The 20735-nt window shown below is 40.6% G+C and overlaps 2 long non-coding RNA genes across 2 annotated transcripts in view; one reads left to right on the forward strand and one right to left on the reverse strand.

Annotated features, from left to right (window-relative positions):
- Positions 1 to 20735, forward strand: part of LOC147582504 (uncharacterized) — a 181479-nt gene that overhangs the window by 28380 nt on the left and 132364 nt on the right. The gene's annotated exons all lie outside the window — the stretch shown is intronic.
- On the reverse strand, positions 14429 to 16234 carry LOC147582505 (uncharacterized). The gene is made up of 2 exons (XR_015248734.1): positions 15996 to 16234; positions 14429 to 14722 (listed from the first exon to the last, which is right to left on the reverse strand). It is a non-coding gene; the product is annotated as an uncharacterized LOC147582505 (long non-coding RNA).

Genomic DNA, 20735 nt, shown 5'->3' on the forward strand with positions numbered 1-20735 from the left:
TTTAGTCGAAAGAGGCCTAAAAGAGCCACATTCTTTTTTTTTTAAGTTTATTTATTTATTTTGAGAGTCAGACAGAAAGAGAGCATGTGAGCAGGGGGAGGGGCAGAGAGAAGGAGAGAGAGAGAATCCCAAGCAGGCTCAACACTGTCAGCGCAGAGCTCGATGAAGGGCTCGAATTCATGAACCGAGAGATCGTAACCTGAGCCGAAATCAAGAGTCAGACGCTTAACTGACTGAACCCCCAGGTGCCCTGAAGAGCCACGTTCTTGAAGTGACCAGATCAAATGTGAATGACTTGGTCTTACTTCCAGTGCACTGTGCTGTTTATAGGGCAGCACAGGGGCATGGTGTCCTTCTTGTTTATTGTCCCTTTGGAAGATTATTATTTTATGGCATTTTGCTACTAACGACCTATGCTTTTCACAATGAACAATTGTATGTACTTAGTTTGCCAAATGACAAGAAACTGTGTTAAGAAAAAAGCAGTGGAGCTTCTCATGCAGGAGGGCTGACGAAGAGAGAGCCTTGAGAATCTTGGACCAATAAATAAAAAATCTCACTGGGTTTGAATTTTGCTTCAAGACCAGCTATCTACAAAAAGTTTATGTAGAGTGTGCTGGAAACGATGATTCAACTTATAAAATTAGCAGAGTTTGGCAAGGAAGGAGACAAAGAAGGAAGGAGTGGGCATGAGAAGGAGACTAAAAATTCTCTCACACTGTGCCTGTCCTGCAACAGATGCCCTCCGAGGGGACCTGATCCCAGCTCTTCATCCAGATTTCAAGGCTGGACACAGCACGTATCGCTGCCACACTTTTTTATTTGCATAAAGCAATTGCCCCCGTGGTCAGTGGCTTCAGAGTTGTCTAGACAACATGCTTCAGATGGTATCGATGACCTCAGATGCACGAGGCTAGCTCTAAATTAGTGATGAGCAGAGCTGGAGGGACATATTATAGTAGTTATAAACCATAAGAAGGTATTTAAATAGATAGATAAGACACATGCAAATCTTTTCATTGCCATGACAACCATCTTGATATAGGTTTTCCATATGTAGCAAGAAGGGCAGAGCAAAAGGCACTGGAAAAATAGCAGGGACCGATAATGAAAATGAACCCTGGCAGGGGATTAGTCCAGATCTTGGTCATTTATTAACTCTTAAGAGAACACAGACTTCCGTAGTAATGTACTGCACACCAGGTCAGAGAACCTTTATTTCCAGACCTCAGCTGTACAGTTCTCAGCTATGTGATTATATCCCGGCTCTCAAGTCTTCGCAAATGGCTCTGGTTGATGCAAGGAAAGAAGGAAGGAGGAATACGAGTGTGCTATTAAATGCACATTTTCTGTGCCCCCAAAGATCCTTTCAGGGGACTCATCCATTACTCAAATGTGTAATTTGTAGACATGTCTTTAATTGTTTGTTTTTGTTGATCACAGAAGCTAACGAATTCCTAAATAATGCTATAATGAAGTAGTATGCTCCCTTTCAAAGCAGTGCACTATTTGTTCTTGTGCAAGCATCCTGAGGCAGAAAAAAGGAAATGCTGTCTACCTTCCTCCTTCTTTCACATTTTTCTTCCCTCTCTGTTTCCTTCCTTTCGTCTCTCTAGCTTTCATCTCCCTCTCTCTCTCTCCCTCTCCCTCTACCTCTCCCTCTAGAGCTCTTCATTTCTTCTAAGTGCCAAAATAGTTTCAGGGCCAGCTGCAGGCACTGACAGTTGTCTTGTGTCCCGGTAAGCTCCGTCCCCCAGAGCTTTCTCCTGCCACAGACGTGGGCAGTGAATCTAGTCCTAGCAGTCTTCTGGTCCCAGCCCCTTCACCCTGGTCATCTGCTCAGAGGTGAAGGAACACGTGGGAGAGCAGCGGGGAGCGGGGGGGGGGGGGGGGGGGCAGTACAGGTGTACCTCCACTCCCTGTAACATTTTCCTCTGCAGATCACAGACCTGGGGCGGGAGGCCCTTGAATCTTTTGAAACATAAATGGCAATTCTGCTTGCTACTTTTAAGGTGAAGACTGGTACCTTCCGAGGCACTGCCGAGTCATTAAAATTCTTCAGTCAGATCTTTGTATGTGCAATCAATGTATGGATTCTTTTTGACACAGACTGGCATTTCAACACACAAGGGAACATTGGTGAAAACAAGCTGGTTTATTAATTAAAGTGATAATAAATAATTCCCCTAAACTTCAATGTGTTTAGTGAAAGTCTTGGCTCAGTCATCCGTGTTCTGAGGCTATTTTGAAACGTGGACTTCCTTTGTGCTCTTTCTAGCATGAAACCAAATCAAAGCCAGAAAGACCCTTTCCTTATAAGTCACTTAAATGCTAATTTGGTAGTAGCCCTTATAAACCAAATTCTACAGGGTATTATTTAAATATGGTTTGTTGAAAAACTATTTAAGTGGCAACTTATTACAGCAGGCGGCAGAGACGAGAAATGGCTAAACAACCCGAATCTTCAGCAAAGCACAATTTAAAATCTCATTCATCAGATTCCACCTGTCCCCCGGAAAGCGTTCTAACTTTATAGAAATTGAAGACTAACCATAGCCCCGAAAACTGTTGGTATTAACACTGTAGGGCATCCGTATACTGATGTCTCAGCTCCTTATCCAGAATACGTGTTCTGTCTGACAAATTTTGGGGGTGTTGTTTTGCCTTCAAGATATTCAGATGTTCCTTTCTTGACATCTGGGGTTCTAATTAACAGTCTTTCCATGTATTTAAAGCAAAATGAACTTGGCCTGGCCTGGACGGTGCCATGAAGCATTTTTTATTTATGAACGCTATCCCTGTCATGTTAATTTGTGCCACGTTTCTGATTTATCCTAAAAGAACACATTACACAGTGGATTTGGAGGAGTTAAAGAGAATCTACGGGGTGACTTTAATCTTTATGTCTTTATATACTGGAGGGCATTTTACTGCACCTCTACACTGCTCTCACTACACAATCATTTTCTGCTTTAGAAATGTAGCCATTCGGATCAATAGTTACAGTACAATATATTGTACTTCTGATGGGGGCCTCCTAGGACAGTTAAGAAGCACCGTGGTGATTTCACCAAATGCTTGGTTATAGTCTGAAATCTATTTTTAAAAAGAAAGTTAGCACAACATATATAGAGCCAAATTTATAGGCATTCTAATGAAATTTCACTTACTCTACTTAAGTATATTAAAATAAAATTAGGAAAAATGGAGTGCAAAAGAACATTTTGCAGCTTGAAAAATACAGATTTTTTAATGGGACGCCAGTGTGGTAACAGCTAGAAGTGGCTGTCTTTGGGAATTTGTAGCTGTTGCTTCCAAACACTGAGATTTGGGGTTTGGCATCTATTTCTAGCTGTTGGGATGACTGTACACTTCTAATATTGGAAAAAGAAGGGGAGAAAAATCCCTGAGATGGCCACAGATGTTTGCAGAGTGCACAAAAGACGGAACAAGCAATAATGTAAAGAAATTATACATCTCCTAAAGTGTTAACAAACGTAGGCTGCAAGTTGAGGATTTTACTGTAAATTCTTAATCTATAAACAAACTGGGTTATCACAGCTGCTTATTGTACTACTAGCCCTGATCCTAACCTTTATGTCTTTATTGCTTACATACCATTCCCTTGCTTATGTGTCTGTACCATTCGGTGCCCTTGAACTTGGTCCCTCTGAGCCGCGACCCCTGCATGCTTGCTCACTCACTCCACTCACGTCTGCAGTCAGTAAATGTGAGACAGGCCCTGGCTGATAGCCGAGCTGCAGTAGGGCAATTAACACAGGACTAAAGTGTCATTACTGGCAGGGTGGGGAGAGTGGCAGACCACGGATGACAGTTCTCAGTTCTGAAGCTGTGACATCCAGGCCAGACCTGGGATTATAGGGAACAAGGGGGGAAAAGGCAAGGGGGAGCGGGGGGGAGCATTGTATTTGGAAGGGGGGGAGAGGTCCTCAAAGAAAAGCGCTGAGTGGCTTCTCTTTGAAGAATTGTTTATTCCCTGCATCAAATTCCAGCTGTCTGACCAGTTAATTGGATGAATACCTGGAGGAAAACATTCTGTGCACTAAGTGAATTGGGGAAAATGGGCATCTTTCTTTCTCTTTAGAAGGAGAAAGTGCTTTTTCTTTAAAAAAAAAAATCACCAACTCTCAATCACCTTTTAACGGTGCTCCTGCCAGACTTAGATTAAAAAAAGGAAAAGAAATATCTTTTATTAAGTGCTTGCCTCCCCCCACCTTTTTGCGCACTCACAGTTTCCCCTGCAGCCACCTACCTGCTCTGCCTCTGATATCTTAATAAAGTTAGTGTTGAATAGAAACAGAGCGCCCAGGCGGCTGTGTGCTGAAAAGTGGCTTCCTTTTTAGCTCCTTCCTCTCAGTGGCTCTGGAGACCCACCTATGCCCAGGAGGAAATGGAACTGTTTGTTGGGAACGGCTGGTTTTCGCCACAAATACCAACTGATAACCTCTTTCAGAATGAAGGTTCCACAATCCAGAGACTGAGTTGTATGCCGCGTTCCTTCACCTACATGCTCTCTAAATTTCTTCCAATTCTGGTACCTACAAGCTTGTCTTTAAGGTGTGCTTAGTAACGGAGCAGATAGCGTTTCTGCTATGATTTGATTAAGTAAAAGAAACGTTCCGATGGATCCTATTTCTTTTAATTACAGCATTGAAGAATCAATATTCAATCTTAATTCAGAAGAGGAAAGGAGGGAAGATGATGTTGTGTGGCTCAGGCATAGAGCTTCCTGCTGGTCTACGTTAACACAGGGATAGAGTCTAGAGATTCGAAAGGAATGGCTGTTCATGACCCATTTGGCAGCACTCCTTATACTTCAGATGTCTCACACCAGCTTTGGACCAGGAATGGCTCACACTCAATTCATGGTTGAATTGTCTGATGAATATTTGAAATGTTGCTATCCTGTGCTTTGAGTTGAAAAAAGGATACACATGGTTTTGAGTTTAGGCCGGCGAGAAGCAGCCTGGCATATCGGTGTGAAAGTTCTGAAGCCTGGCTTGCTTTTTCTCCAAGGCACGCGTTCAGCTATTAGCCAGTGAGACTAGATCACAGGGCTGCTTGAGGGCAGATCCAGGATGTTTCTGGAAAGGATGTAATGAGTTGATTCTAGCATTGTGACATCCACACAGGTGATATCTCAGAACTCTGAATCCTTCATTTGGATCTGGAAAGTATAATAAAGACAGTTCCACTAATAGGTATATTGACCATAATGGAACCTCAATACATGTGAAATAAGTGATTTTGCAAAGAAAAATGATGTCCCTCTGGGCCCTCTAGGTTAAGTTAATTCCAAACCCATCTTGAAAAGTTTAACTCTGATCAGTTCATAACCATACCATTTATTGAGTTAGAATATATCTTAGAAATAATCTAATTTCCTAATTTTACAGAAGAGAAACTTAGAGTTCAAAAAGGCAAAGTAGCCTGGCCAGAAGTGCATGTAATTTGTGGCAGAAATGATCATAAACTCCATGTGTTTAATGGCATTGCCCCATCTCTAGCTGATAAATTATTTCAAACTATTTAAAGTTATTTGCTTTAACTATACAAAGCTATTTGCTTATCAAAGATACTCTTACAGGACACCATGAATTTAGTTTATTGTTTCTAAAACTACGTATTGAATGCTTCCACAGGTGCTGGATTTATAGCCAGTACAAACAAAAAGAAGTCAGAGGTTCTTGTGAGGCACAAATGAGCTGATGAGGTGTGCACTTAGAATAGGTGTTGGCAAATAGTAAATGATCAAGAAATGGTCACTGTTTGGGTGATACCAGCATCATTGTTGTCGTCATTATTCTTGCCTTTGTGCAGCTTTTGTGAAACAAGAAAACCCTCTCCCCTTTGATTTCTTCTATGTAAAATCTCATTCCCAATGCTTGTGGCTTCTGGAAATTCAACTTATTCCGTGAAAACCCCTGACACAAGCCCCCTTATTCTTCAAGGACTTTGTTCATTTGTGATTCCAAACCAGAGCTTGTTTGGCAAGACATTTCCTGGGAATATTTATAGTTAGCAACTGATTTGGAGCAGACAAATGATTTAAGCTCTCTAAGCTGCTTGGATTAATACACGTTACTGGTTGTTTTGATTCCCTCCCCCTCCCGCACCCCCCCCCCCCCCCCCACCGAACTAAGTTTGCAGTTGTAGCAGATACTAATGTTTCCAGCAAGAGACAGGAAAGGAGGGAAGTGGAGAGAAACAGAGAGACAGAGAGAGAGAGAAAACGAGTGAGTGGGGAGGGGGGAAGAGGAAGAGAGAGAGATGATTATACAAGCTGTAAAATTTACAAACGCTGAGTAAGTGCCATTGTTCGTGTTGCAGGGACCACAGAAATGAGGGAGCGCCATCTTTGTCCTCAGAGGACGTTGCTGTAAAGAACGTACACAAATAAGGCACAAGTAGGGGTGGGAAGAGACATGAAGCTCCGGAAGGGAACAGAAACAAACTCTGAAGGGAAATGTGAGGGGACAGAAGGCTCTTGCTTGGAAATCATCAAGAGCGATGACCACTGGGCCAAAGAAGGAAGAAACTGAACTCATGACGAAATAGCACTTTCTCCAGTAGTCTCATAGCACAAGTTGTTTGCTATAAAAACATATATTCCCAATTGCCTGTTGTTACATTAGTACTTATTTGTTGATCAATGAAAGCACACCCTGTGCCTGAGGGAATTTCTCTTTAAACATTTCAGGTAAGAGATTGCAGCTATAACAGGGGCGTGAAAGGGCGTAAACACAGAGGCCGCATTGCTGTGTCATGTGAAGCTTCGATGCTGATCCACCCCGAAGGATTCCAAGGAGTTAGGATGGAAGAAAACTGAAATATAGTTTGGGAGCAGAGGCTTATTTCTGGACAAAAAAAAAGTCCCAGTGATGACTAGCTTGTTCCAAGCTTTAGAATTTTTTTTTTTAACGTTTATTTATTTTTTGAGAGAGAGAGAGAGAGAGAGAGAGAGAAGAGCGTGAGGGGGGGAGGGGCAGAGAGAGAGGGAGACACAGAATCCAAAGCAGGCTCCAGGCTCTGAACTGGCAGCACAGAGCCTGACGCGGGGCTCGAACTCGCGGACCGTGAGATCATGTCCTGAGCTGAAGTTGGTCGCTTAACCGACTGAGCCACCCAGGTGCCCTGTAAGCTTTAGAAATTTTTACAAGTAAACTTATGGTCTCAAACTTAGTGAATAAAACTGTTTTAAAAAAAAGTTCTCCACTAAAGATAGGAAGCAACCTAGATACATTTCATTTAAAATAGACCGTCTACTCCATCAATCAGCACAGTGGTCACTGCAAGCCAGTAATGCACTCCAAATTATTATATCTCTAAGTCACATGGGGAAATGGAATGAAGAATGTGCTCAATTGATACCTAAAATCTGTTTTTAAAGAACTAAGTCAATGACTTTGACCTTCAGCCATTTTTATCTGTTCAGTTTGTCTGTTTAGATTCTTAATAATTGCTAGTTTTTGTTTCAAATTATCCTTGAAATATGGTAAACTGCACCATTAAAAATAGCCTATATCACACCCCTGTTCACTTCCTCCTATTGTGTGGACTCTGTTTGATATCATAAAAAACAGTCTCCACATCTTTCCAGTACTGCCTTGTGTATCCTGCACTATCAGACAACTTAGTGTTTTTATCTTCTGTGCATTCATTCATTTTCATTCATTCAAGTGACATCGATTATCTACTATGTGCCAGATACTCCTAAATCATAGAGACGAAAAGGTTAACAAAAAACATGTGCTGGTCATCTTTGCTACCCTTCCACATTTACCCCCTACTTTTCTTCTGCTTGCTCTGTATCATGGAAGCCTGATCTTTGTGAATGTTATCAACAGGCTCTTTTCGGCTCTGAGCCAGTATGATGCACTGGAAGGAGAGAGGTTGGAGTGCTTTTTGCCTCCAGCCCTCCCTCTGCCACCTTGTTCTGTGTGGTCAGGCTCTACTACTGAAAGGAGTCTCCTCTCAGGGGGTGTTTTCTGCATAGGTACTCTTTCTAGGTTCTAACACCTGCTTCCTCCCCCAGGCCCCTCTGGGCCAAGGGGTGGCAAAGACACCACTGTTTCTGGACCTATGATACTGCACTACCCTTCTTGGTTTCCTTAACACAATTTTTAAATAGCCCATTTTAAAAATTCTGCTCAACTAGTTTGAGAACGGACTCTGACGATAGATACACCATGTTCCTTCCTTTAAGGAATTGATACTGGTGGGTAAGAACAGATTATTGAGTGAACACCTATTCATGTGAACAGTTAACGGATTTTCTAGATCTCCCTGGATTGTAGTGGTGGCCCACCTGATAAAACTGACCTTATGACACTAGCTCTTCTTCTGTTGCAGATGTCTCCATGGATTTTTTTCATCATTTCCAGATGCAAAGATATTCCCTGTCAAGCATTCCACTAGGATCTTAATGGTTATAAATACTCTGTAACTAAAAATGCCCTTTCTCTTTTAGAATGCGTAACAAAGACATTACAATGGTTTACAAGGCTTGGAGCCTAGGTGTCACGTAAGGCTATCTGTGTGTTCTGATCTCCAGCTCAGCTTCCAGCCTGTCTAAATAAGACCTATTGTAAAACTCCATTCACCACGTCACATCTTTTCATGCCAGCACCCTTGCACATCCACATATACTTAGAAAACAATTAAAAATTCTCGTTGGCTTTCCTTTTCTCATTCACAGTCTTTTCTCACTTATTGTTTTGTTTCTTTTGCTGAAGACATGAAATCTCTCATGCTTTCTGTATGGAATTCTAGCATTTTGGGGAGGTGGTTTTACTCTTCTCTTTATATTTTCCCCCATGTTTCCCTTTTATCTCTTTAAAGTGATGAAGTCTTCCTAACTAAAGGCAACATTCAAGGTGACCTTTTAATTCCATATTTCCTGAATGACTATTAAGATGTCTTAATCTATAACAAAGATGTATTCTTTTTCACATTATCCTTGATTTCTTTCTTATTACAACCCAATATCCTACTTATTTTTTAAATCTTCTCCTGTATGTCAAGTCAACACATTCTTTGAGCTGTCGACGGTGGCGTCTCAATTTCTTTCTTGAGAGGCTGAGGGTAATTCAGAAGCCATTAGTGTACTGTGAATGAGTCCTTTGAATTGCTTCTTCCACTGGGTCTTACCTTGAACTTGCTACACTCAATTCCATTCACCATTGTGGAGCTTGATTACTTAACGCCTTTGGTCTTTCTCAAGTTCTTCCTACCCCTTATTCTTGACTACATCTATGTTTAGTATCTGAATAATTATGTGGTTTTGATAAATTTGCTGCCCTGTTATTCACCCCATCTTTCGGGTTGTTAATAAACCTATGGAACACCAGTGCCACATATGATTCACAGGCCATCAACTAATTTCTTAGCTGATAACCAGTGATTTCTCTTAAGGTTTTTTTTTTTTTTTTTTTTTTTTTTTTCTTTTAACCAGTTTTCAATCCAGTGCTGCTAGAATTCAATGGTTTTTTTTTTAAACGATACCAAAAGAGAATGTTAAACTCATTGTTCAGCGAAAATAAAAATAGTTGAAGCTATTATGAAGACATAACCTATGTGTTTTCCTGGCTTGATATTCTACCGCCTCTTTTAGTCTCAACACATGGCCACTACTTTGCAAGAGTGAAAATGGATTATTTCACAATTATTTCTTCTTTTTTATTTTTTTATTTTTTTAAAGTTTATTTATTTTTTTGGGACAGAGAGAGACAGAGCATGAACGGGGGAGGGGCAGAGAGAGAAGGAGACACAGAATCGAAAACAGGCTCCAGGCTCTGAGCCATCAGCCCAGAGCCCAACGCGGGGCTCGGACCCACGGACCGTGAGATCGTGACCTGGCTGAAGTCGGACACTTAACCGACTGCGCCACCCAGGCGCCCCTATTTCTTCTTTTTTAAAAAGAGAAGACAGTTAAAAAATTGTTAACTGGAGAGACATTATGGGATATAACTTAGTATTAAATGCAATTTGCCAATCTGTTGAAATTTATCAAGCTGACCATTTACTATGTAGATGTGGCTTACACTATACTAGGTACTCGGGGGCAGATAAATAAGTTCAAGGCTTCATGCCTTATTTCTTTTAAGGGAATAATACATAAGCAAAGATTTAACACACGAGCCTATAAAGAGTTGTATAACAATACCTACAGCGATATGATTCCAAAAGATCAATCGTAAACAATTTTATGTTTGTCAAGTTAATGTTAGAACCAAAAAACACTAAAGGTTTTCAGAAGGTGAAATCTCATTTGACTGGTTTCATGGTGGAGTAGAAAGAACATAGACTCAGGCATCAGACTTCAGCTCAAATTTTCTGAGAGAGTTTTCTCTGTGACCATGTCCAACTTCCTACTCAGGATCACAGTTCAGGTGGCTCAAAGTCAGTCCAACAATGACGAGTTTAAAATTAAACTTTTGATTCAGGCTGTTGTTTCCCTCATCCACTTTTCCCTCAGCCTTCCACACATCAGTAAATACTACTATGCTTCCAGCGGCTGAAGTTAGAAATCTAGGAATTATCCTTGATTTCTCCTTTTTCCTCACAGACCTCATAACCAACTCTTCAGAAAATTTAGTAAGTCTACCTCTAACATATATATTTAAATTGTGTCAGTTTTTTCTTGTTCATGCCATCACTCTAGCCTGGCCACCCTTTCCACCAGTCTCTCATTGGGAATGAAGCAATAGCTGCTGGTACGTCTTCCTTCTGCTGCCCTCGCCCCACTCACCCACCTTCTCTGTGGAAGCCATTTTCTTCAACTTGACATTGTGAGAAGTTTGTCTCTTGATTAAAATGCTTCAACAACTATCACTGTATGTATTAAACAAACAAACAAACAAATCTAAACTCATCCCCAAAGCCACCATGGTCCCACCGGATGGCATCTTTCGTGACTCTCCAGTCTCACTTGTGCCCCTCTGCCCTCTCTCCATTCCAGCCACAGTGAGTGGTCTGGCCTCATCCTCAAATCTGCCCATCTCATTTCTGCTCATGATGTTCACACACATTACTTTTGCCTAGAATATTCTTTATATGGCTTATTCCTTTTTCTTTATGTCTTAGACTTTTCTGGAGAGGACTTTTTAACTACACTATTTATATTTCTCTTCTTTCCTAACTTTGTATTACGTTTCCACTTTTTCTTGTATTTCTTTCATTATTTCTATTTTTCTTTACAGCCTTTTTGTCTTTCTCTACCACTGGAGCATACTCTGCAGGAGGGCAGGGGCTTTATCTGTCTTAGGCACCATTGCATCTCCAATACCTGATGTACAGTTGGTACTCTGTAAGTATTGGTTAACTAAATAACTAAAGAATAATAAAATTCTTAAAACTCCCATTCTAATTTATTTGGACAACCGACACAGTTTGCAGCTTATATTAGCATTCCTCTTACACTTTCGAACTTAAAGTTCATTTTCTATGACCCCACACTGTCTTCATATCTTAATTGGAAGATCTTTGCTTATGGACAACAATGACCTCTAAACACAAAAGCTCCTTAAACTTTCTGAAATAAGAAGTTTAGATCAAACTTAAAGCAAGTAGTATTAGACTAATAATATTAACTAAAAGTAGAGAGACAGTGAAGAGAAAATTGCAATTTAGGAATATGGGTCTCAACCATTTCTCTGAGTTAAGTAAGATCTCAACTTAATATTTGCATTAAAATTGTTCCATGTGTGAACTGGAATGTTGTCATAGTATCTTGGTCCAGAATGTGAGAAAGTTCTAAGAGTGCTTTCTAACAGATGTCTATAGTCCCCTCCTAAAGAAAAGAGGGCTTACAGTGTCACTACAATAAAAGAGAGAAGCCATGAAAGGAAGTGGGGGGCTCACAGTTCAGTGAAACTGTGTGCTGGTAGCTGAGTTGCTAACATTTGATGCAATTTATTATCTGCCAAACCATACTGTTTTAATTACGGACTGTAGCTCCTATATTCTTCTGTAGAATTTCACTTAGAAATGGAAGAAGTCACTGAATTTCCCTTATGTGAGTTTTTTTTTTTTTTTCATTTTAATGTTTATTTGGTTTTGAGGGAGGGAGGGAGGGAGAGAGAGAGAGGGAGAGGGAGTGGGGGAGGGGCAGAAAGAGAGGGAGACACAGAATCCGAAGCAGGCTCCAGGCTCTGAGCTGTCATCACAGATCCTGACGCGGGGCTCGAACACACGAACCGTGAGATCAAGTTCACAAACCGTGAGATTACGGCCTGAGCCGAAGTCGGTGGCTTAACCAACGGAGCCACCAAGGCACCCCATCCCTTCTCTAAGTTAAAGGACACTTGTAAGTGCCAGCTCAATCCCTGACACCTTGCAATCTGCAGTGAGACCCCATAGTCTTCCCCGTGGAATTGTCCTGCCTGTCACCTCCTTCAGAGGTTGGTCTGCTTTCATTTCGTTTTTGCCAAAGTCTTAGCAGCTTCATGTTGCAAGGAGATGCCACCCAAGGATAGCAAGGTAGAATTAGAGTGTGACCATAAAAATTACAAGGTGCAAACAAACACTTCAGGTGGGCTGCATGTTTATCAGCAACACCCAGAGACCATCACACAATCTAATCAGCAAATCACCTAAATGCAAGTTGTCCCATTGGCCATCTCAGGTGAAAATGAAACAGCTGTTTAATTTAGCTTTTATGAAAGAAACTCATATCCTGAATCTTTGATATCCTTATTACTATTGCAATTTATTTATTTATATTGTGGTTATTTGATCTTCCTTGGGAACACCGTGTTGTTCTAGAATTGTCTTTCTCTGAGTGTATGGCATGCATATTGATAATATACACAATGATTTTAGTGGATACTTTGATGAATTTGAAATAATGTAATAGCATGTATATTTATTTTTAGATGTATGAGAAAACATATGTAGAGTCCTCAAATCCCTGATTTATTCCTGAAAACAAAATTAAGAAATGAAATGGGAGTTGATTTAAAGTATTTTTTATGATCGAGTAAATAATAATATAAATAATACTCAGATCTGGACAAAAATTATGAACGTGGTAAGTGACTGCCTAAATTTTGGGCAGTGTGGTAATATTTCCTCGTCATAATCTATCGTGGTTTATGACAGGGATGAAATAGGTTGGGCAACTTCCTTCTCATTTGGCAAATTGGCAAAAAAGAAAGTTTTGCCTGAATGGAACCCCAAATGAAAGTGTTTGTAGCAGAAAATGCTAAAGTGGGGGGACAGAAAGAGAGTGGAGATGGGGGAACAAATGGGGAACAAGCATGAAACTGGGGTTCTGGTTGTAATAGCACAGTTGCATGCCAGGTTGGTAAGCAGAGGAAATATGATTTTGGAGCCTGGACCAGTCAAACCTTTAAAACCTCCCAAGAAAAGAGCTTTGGTGGGTCTGAGACTGTGCAATCGCCAGCCACAACTGAATGCTTTATTGCCGTCTGGAAGTGTTTATTTTCTGAACATAAATTCAGGGGACAGATTCAAGGCATGTCTAGAAATAAAGCATATCATCATGTGAGCTGAGCTGACAAGGACAATTTACTGTACCCTGCATTTGTTCTGGGCCAATCGGAGGAGAGCGGGCGATTAACATTCTAAAATCCCTGCTGTTCAGTTCTGATTGTCCCTTCACTGAACTTTGGAATGGCATGGATTAACCCCTTGGGGGACTCCAGTGCAGAGCCTAGAGCCCAAGAAAGGACAGTTGTTCCAGCCCTGAAGACACTGAAGACATATGCGGTGTTGGGATGTTTCTGTAGCAACAGGCTGGCTGCTGATCCTGTGCCTTTGGGGGCCCTGGGGAGGAAGGCGCAGCCCAGAGCTAAACCATTTCCTAAAGGCTTTTGCCGAGAAAGCCAAGGTTTGGGATTTATTGTGAAGTTCCCATTTGATTCTGCAGGAAAGATGGGGCAAGTGTTCATGTTGCTCATTTGAACAGGGCCAGTTAATGGGGAGAGGCAGGAGAGTATAGTGTTTCAGAGCATGTATTCTCGTGTTGGGTAGAGCTGGATCTGAATAGCAGTCCCTCCATTTGGAACTACGTGCAAGTTATTAATGCAGCTGACCTTTGTTTCTTATTTACGAAGCAGAGAGTAACACTGGTCTCATAAGGAACCTGTAAGAATTAAACGAGATAATGAGTGTGAAGTGGCTGGCTCAGTAAATATTGTGTCCCATAATTTTTGTTACTTATTTATTATTTTGTTTTGCCCACATGTTGAGCGATAAGGAGCTGAAGGGGACATTTTTGCTATTTTCCTGAAGGTATGAGTGCTATTTTACACACTTTTTAGAAAACCTAATCTCAACTATAGGTGGCAATGTGTAATCCATGATTAGAGTGCATAATTTTGAGATGTTTCTCCAACATTAAGGACATGAGAGTGCAAGAAAAAACGCTTCAGTTTCAGAACACTTCAACAGAGTAAGTGTTTTAATATGGAGGCAAATTTGCAGTCAGATAGCTTGCGTTCACTCTGATATGCAGCATATTTGAAAAATGCTCCTGGAATGAAGTTTAAGGTGGAAAAAGAAATTGGCTAAGGTAGTTTGATATATTTGAGATTAAGATTTCAGTATGTGTCCCTTTCCATCATACAAATTGCTAAATACTTAAAGTTTGATGTATTCATCATAGGAAGGCATCTTCCACCACCTCCGTTTTGGGTTCTCTTCCCCTGCTCTTTCCCTCTGCTTCTGGTTCTTGACTCTACAAGAAACCGGCATCAGCGCTCAGGTGGGGGGGAAAGGAAGAATCACAAGGAAGCATTTATCTGAAAGGACATAATTTATGCTCTTGCCTAATTTTTCCTGAGAGATTTTTAAATATCCTACTGAGTTACTGAGTAGGCCACGAGGATTTTAGATGTATGGGTTTTATCTTACTCAATATTTGTTCATCAAGTATTCATCTAAGAGACAAAGAGCAATTTTATTGAATTTTTTGGAAACACCCCCACCCCCACCACACACATAACTCTGTATTGTCTATTTCAGTGGTTCTACAAACAGACATTTTCATTGTAAGTTGATTTGTGAGCTGAGTATATCCAGGGAACAGAGTTTCTCTTTCATTCTTGTTCTTTCCTCCCTCCTTCCCTATTTCACTCCCTCCTTCTCCTTCTCCCATCCTTCCTCCCTCCCTTCCTTTCTTCCTTCCATGTATGTTCTGATTTTACCTATCTGTGAAGATGAGCCTACATTTCAAATTATACTGTTGATTATCCTTTATTTTCAACTTTGCCCCATATTGACTCATTCAAACTAAGAATCAAGGTAACCCGAGTGGGATTCTAAATTTCTGTTTTGTGGGCCTGCTGCCAGTATCCTTAGTTAAGACATCTGATTCAGTGATATATTGCTCAACTATCTATATAACTTAATAAGGCTATCATTAGAACTCCGCAAATGGTGGATTTAAAAACTGGCTAAAATGGCACATTGCACTTCTCTCACAGATAACTCCATACATTACTACTTCTGTTTAATAATTAATGCTCTTGTTTTTAAGATATTAACAATTTAGTCTTTGTCCCGCTCAATCCACTCTCATAATGAAAAGCTCAGTGTGTTCTCTGGGTCTTGTATCACTTCCACACTAATTGTCATGAAATGTGTAGTATAATGCACCAATAAATATTTGAAAATTGGGTAGAAGGAATGTGGGGAAAGCACTTTGTGCTTTTAATTGATATGCTGAACAACATTGGTTGTAAATGGAACTAATGCATTTGACTTTCTTTTCTAGATGTGATTAAACATTGGACTGCCTGAAATAACCTCGGTTGTTTATTCCAAGTCTAGTTAGAGTGTCCGTGTCCACTGTCCTTGCTCTCTTTTTCTCTTTTCCAATAAGAAACAATTTACTGGTAATATATTCAACTTAGTGGCCAAAGTTCATCCAGACTAATATAAAGTTTTCCTCAAATCTGTTTCACCATGACCTCTTACCCTCCACCCCTCCTCCACCACCTTTTTCTTACTTTTCTGAAGTATCCTTTCTCAATTTGTCTGAATCAGTTGTCTTTTTCTGAATTAATCTCAGGAGTGAGGGCCACTGGGCATCTTTCAGTTGCATGTAATGTCAAAATTATAGGCTTAGTTTTGAGTCTTGGAACTGTCTTTTAGTCACTGTATTTAATTCCTATATTTACATATGTCTTTCAGGTTAAGACAGATCTTTTGATGGCTTCTCTGTCTTTTCCATTAAGATTTTACCTACTCAGAATTTTAGTGGCAGCCTCACAGTTGTTGATGTCTTTCATTCAGGCCATGGCATTCTAGATTCAAGGCTCTTTGTGATTTAACCTCCTACTGTCCTGCCCTCATCTGCTTCCATCATCTCCCCCACCCGCCCCCTGCCCCTGACCAGTGTGTGCATCCTGTGACCACATCTAGCGACTCAGATGCTCTCTCAAGCCTCTGTCCTTGTCCTAGATTGCCAGAACTGCCCTTGACTCTCTTTAAGGTGGCTCAGAAGGTGTCATCTCCCATATCCTACACTGACACCCCAGGACTGTTAAGGTTCCTTTCTCACTGAGATCACGAGTCCCACAGGATGCCTATCATAACCTCCTGCAAAGACTTTCGCATCTGAATGGGGGACTCTTGAGGGAGATATCCTGTCTTTGAGCTTCACATCCTTAGTACTCAGCACAGTGCGTGGAAACAAGAGGATTTGGTTGAGTGAGTGTATGAATGAGCTTACAGTAATTAAATGAGTGAAATTTCCTGAGTGTATTCCACACGTCCAAAATACTATTAGACTATCAAGTCCACCGAATTGCCTATCCTAGAGGGTTATTGCTTTCTTTTTCTCTTTCCCTACAACCAAGAACAAAATTAAGTTAATGACAATTTTCTGGTACCCGCTAAGTGTTTTCAGGACTATTAGATATAAAAAAGAGGAGACTAGAACTTTAATACATATCAGATTACTTGACATTGCTAAAACTGGTCCTGTTGACTGTTTGATGAATGCTCAAGCACTCTTTCAGAATTGACCAAGAGGCTAAGACAGAGGGGGGCGTCTTTCGATTAGAGATAAAATAAAGGCCATTAAAGGCCTGAGATGGCATTCTCTACTTCATTTCTACAGCTACCATAGATACCTTTAATTTAGGAAGATTGACCAAAAAAAATAATATTTGCTCCCTGAAATTTATAAACCTTTGCCCTCCTTCTCTCTCTCTCTCTCTCTCTCTCTCTCTCTCTCTCTCTCTGTGAACACTATACTTTTCTCTTGCATGTTAGGAAGTTCCCCACATGGAATTTTGGGAATTTTTTTTAATGTTATAGTAATGTAGTACGGCTATCCCAGCTTTCTATCAGAAGTGGCAGGCAGCCAAAAACTAGAATCATTGTTTGCAAACTCTAAATATAGAGTCAAGATTTATATGAAGAAAACAGATATGTCTTGTTATAAAACCATGAATAAGCATTGGCACAAACATAATAGTTTATTCTTCCTTGATATCGCTTATTTTAAATAGCTATCTATCTTTTTACTAAGATACTGTAGAAAGATACATTACAGAAACATTTGCTTCAGCTCAAAGTACTGGAGGGTTGCTCTTTTCTTCATGCAGTTAAGACTTCATTATTTCTAGTAACTGATGAGAGAAATAAGAGCCTAAAGGTGATTTGGTCTTTCTGAATTTCAGGTAGCCCATGGGGATGTTATTATTAATAATGCATCATATTCATCTTTAGGTCACTGTTGATATGTGTGTATTTTTTTTTTATTATTGTTCTGGATTTGCTCTAACTCTGCACAAAGGTTGCCATGATCCTCAGACTTCTTTAGCCTTTGGTTTACAAGATGTCGCGTTCAGTAAAGAAAGAAGCTCTCCCGTGCCCCATCTGGGCTTCTCTTTGCTTCCTTCCCATCCTGCCCCCCTCTTCTGAGTTCCATCCCCTTTAATCATTTCTGCCTGGTCCACAACAAACGGGCAGCAAGAGGAAAAAAAGACTTCCAGAAAGAGTTAAAAAGGATGGATGAAATTCATACAATGTACACCATATGGCCTGACATTTTCCAGATTAGGTAAACATTTCTATTGGGGATAAATAGTCCTGTACATTGATGTAAAGAAATTGCATGAGACAAGGGCACATTCAACATAGTTCTGCTATGGAGTAATGTTTGCTCAGTAAGACAAATCTGAAAACTCAAGGGCAAGTGTGGGGGATACTTTGGCAGAGTCCAACTTTTGGAAGAAGGGGTTAAAAATCATGAGTTTGTGGCCAAAGTAAATACCGTCTCCTCTAAGTTGAATATTAGTAATTGTTTTCAAATGTAAGTGAGTGCACGCATGCGTGCACACACGCACGCATGCACACACACACACACTCACAGGAAATTCCCAGCATTCCGTCATCAAACCTCTCTGAAGCAACTGAAGGATTAAATTTTGTCAAAATCCCTTTCTGAGTGGCCCATGCCTACAGAGGGATACTTGCAATGGCTGGCGAATTGATCCTAGGTGGGTTGTTGCCAGTGTGTGTGCCTGCATGGGGTGTAGACTGATCTGCTGGTGAACAGCCCCAGAGCCATAGATTTCATTTGATCTTTGCAAAGGCTAACATCTGTCTGCTGTCATTTTAGTAAGATTGATGACAGGCAAGAAAGAGGAGAGGGGAGGGAGTCGAGGAAACAGAGGCTGGGAGAAGGAGCGCTGGGCGGCCCCAGTGGCGGTGGCCCAGGCTGCCAGGGGTCACTGCTGCAGAGTCTCTGGCCGATGAGGGCTGTGGTGGGAAGCAGCCAGGCCCCACACTGGCAGTAATCGCACTTGGTTGTTACAGCTGATAGCTGGAACTCCAAGACACAAAGGCGGCATTTTGCACCTTATATATCTTAATAGATTACTCACATCGCAAGCAGCACCAAGCTAAATGTTATGACAGCCATAAGAATGTAGTTTACTGTTATCTTAATGTAGCTGGGCAGCACAGGGTAAAGCCATCAAAAAATATTATATTTTTTTAAAGTTTCCAAGAGAAACTAACTGATACAGACATGAAGCTATTTTTACACGAAGTCCTGAATTTTGGCAAAAGCTTTTCAAACCATAATTTTAAATATATACACACATATTTCACATATGCATATGAATATATGCACATTTGTATATGCATTTCCCCCATTTGCTCTATATCATTTTTCTTGCACTATTTCCCTTAAATTGTCACATGAACACCAACCATATAGGGAAGATTCAATTTAGATATTTTAAGAGATGATCTCATGTTTGAAGTTTGTCTAGCAGATATTAAGCACTAATTTTGAAGACACAAATGGCACACTTGGGAGATTTGGCATGAATGAATGAAGGAACAAATGAATGAATGATTGATGGCATAGACCTTCTGTTAACAACATGGTGTCGATAGTCTACCTGCATCCAGTTTCTCTAGGTACACGCACCTGGCAGGAAGAGGTGCGCTGAGCTGTGAAGCAAATGAAATTTGATAGGGCTAAATACCCCCACAGAATAGGGGAAGGCCAGGAGTAGCACCAAGGCCTATTTCTGTGCATTTGTTTGTTTTTGTACTGGTGTGGTCGGATATTTGATTTCAACTTGCTGAAGCAGTGGCTACAGAGGGTTTTAGACTAGTTTTGGCCTTTGTCAGCAGGAGGCAGATTCCACGAGTAGAATTCAATCCAGACACATAGAACACTTTCCAAATTTAGTTGGAAAGTTAAACAATTTCACTTTATTCAATAGGAGCCCTCAGGGCCTTAGGATTTCTTATGACATCATGGTGATGACATGATGGAGTGGCTGAGTTCCATGGGCCAATTTATGTAAGTTCCAGGACCTTCTAGAAAACAGCCTTAAAGATCAAATCACCCAATCCAACCCAATCAATCTACAAATGAGAAAATGGGCAATTAAAAAAAATCAATATTCAAATAAAATATCTTAGCAGAATTCTCTTTAATTTGGCCAATGGTTTGTGCCTTGCATATATTCACATAGAGCTGGATCAGCAACGAGGGAGAGAATAAGTGGTTAAACATCAGAAAGGAGCAAACACACATATGAGTGTGGGTTACTATTCCCACAACGTAAGACAAATTATTTAAAAAGTGTTAAGGGGCACCTGGGCGGCTCAGTTGGTTAAGCGTCCGACTCTTGATTTCAGCTCAGGCCGTGAATTCACAGTCATGAGATCAATCCCTGTTTTGGACTCCATGGGCTCCACACTGAATGTGGAACCTGCTTAAGATTCTGTCTCTTCCTCTCTCTCTGCCCCTCCTCCACTCTCACTCACTCTCTCAAAAAAAAAATTTCTTTTTCAGTGTAAAGGCCAGTAGGTTACAGTAAGTTAGGTGATTGATGTACATGGTGTCAAACAGTGTTATTACAGTTTAGTTCACTGAACTGGTCTATTATTTGGGGAAATTTTCTAAATGTAGGTAAATATATTCATAAAAGTTCATTATGTCTTAGTGGAAGATGAAGAGAGCTTCATTATAAAGATTACCTCTTTCTGTGTACAAAGTGCCAGAATTAGAAAATGTCTATTTGTAACATAGAAGAAGCACAGAGGATTAGCTCCTCTGCCCCTGTGACTTTTTTTGTAAGCATGTTTTGAAGTTTTCAGTAGTGAATCCTGCTGGCTGAATCAGGGAAGATATGTTCCGTTGAAGATGGGGAAGTCTCTGGCTGAGAGTGGGGATTCATGTCAGAATCTTCGTTGATAAGGTCATGTTTAAT

The sequence above is a fragment of the Puma concolor genome, chromosome A3 (genome assembly GCF_028749965.1).
Source record: "Puma concolor isolate L17-30 chromosome A3, mPumCon1.1.hap2, whole genome shotgun sequence".
Lineage (NCBI taxonomy): Eukaryota > Metazoa > Chordata > Mammalia > Carnivora > Felidae > Puma > Puma concolor.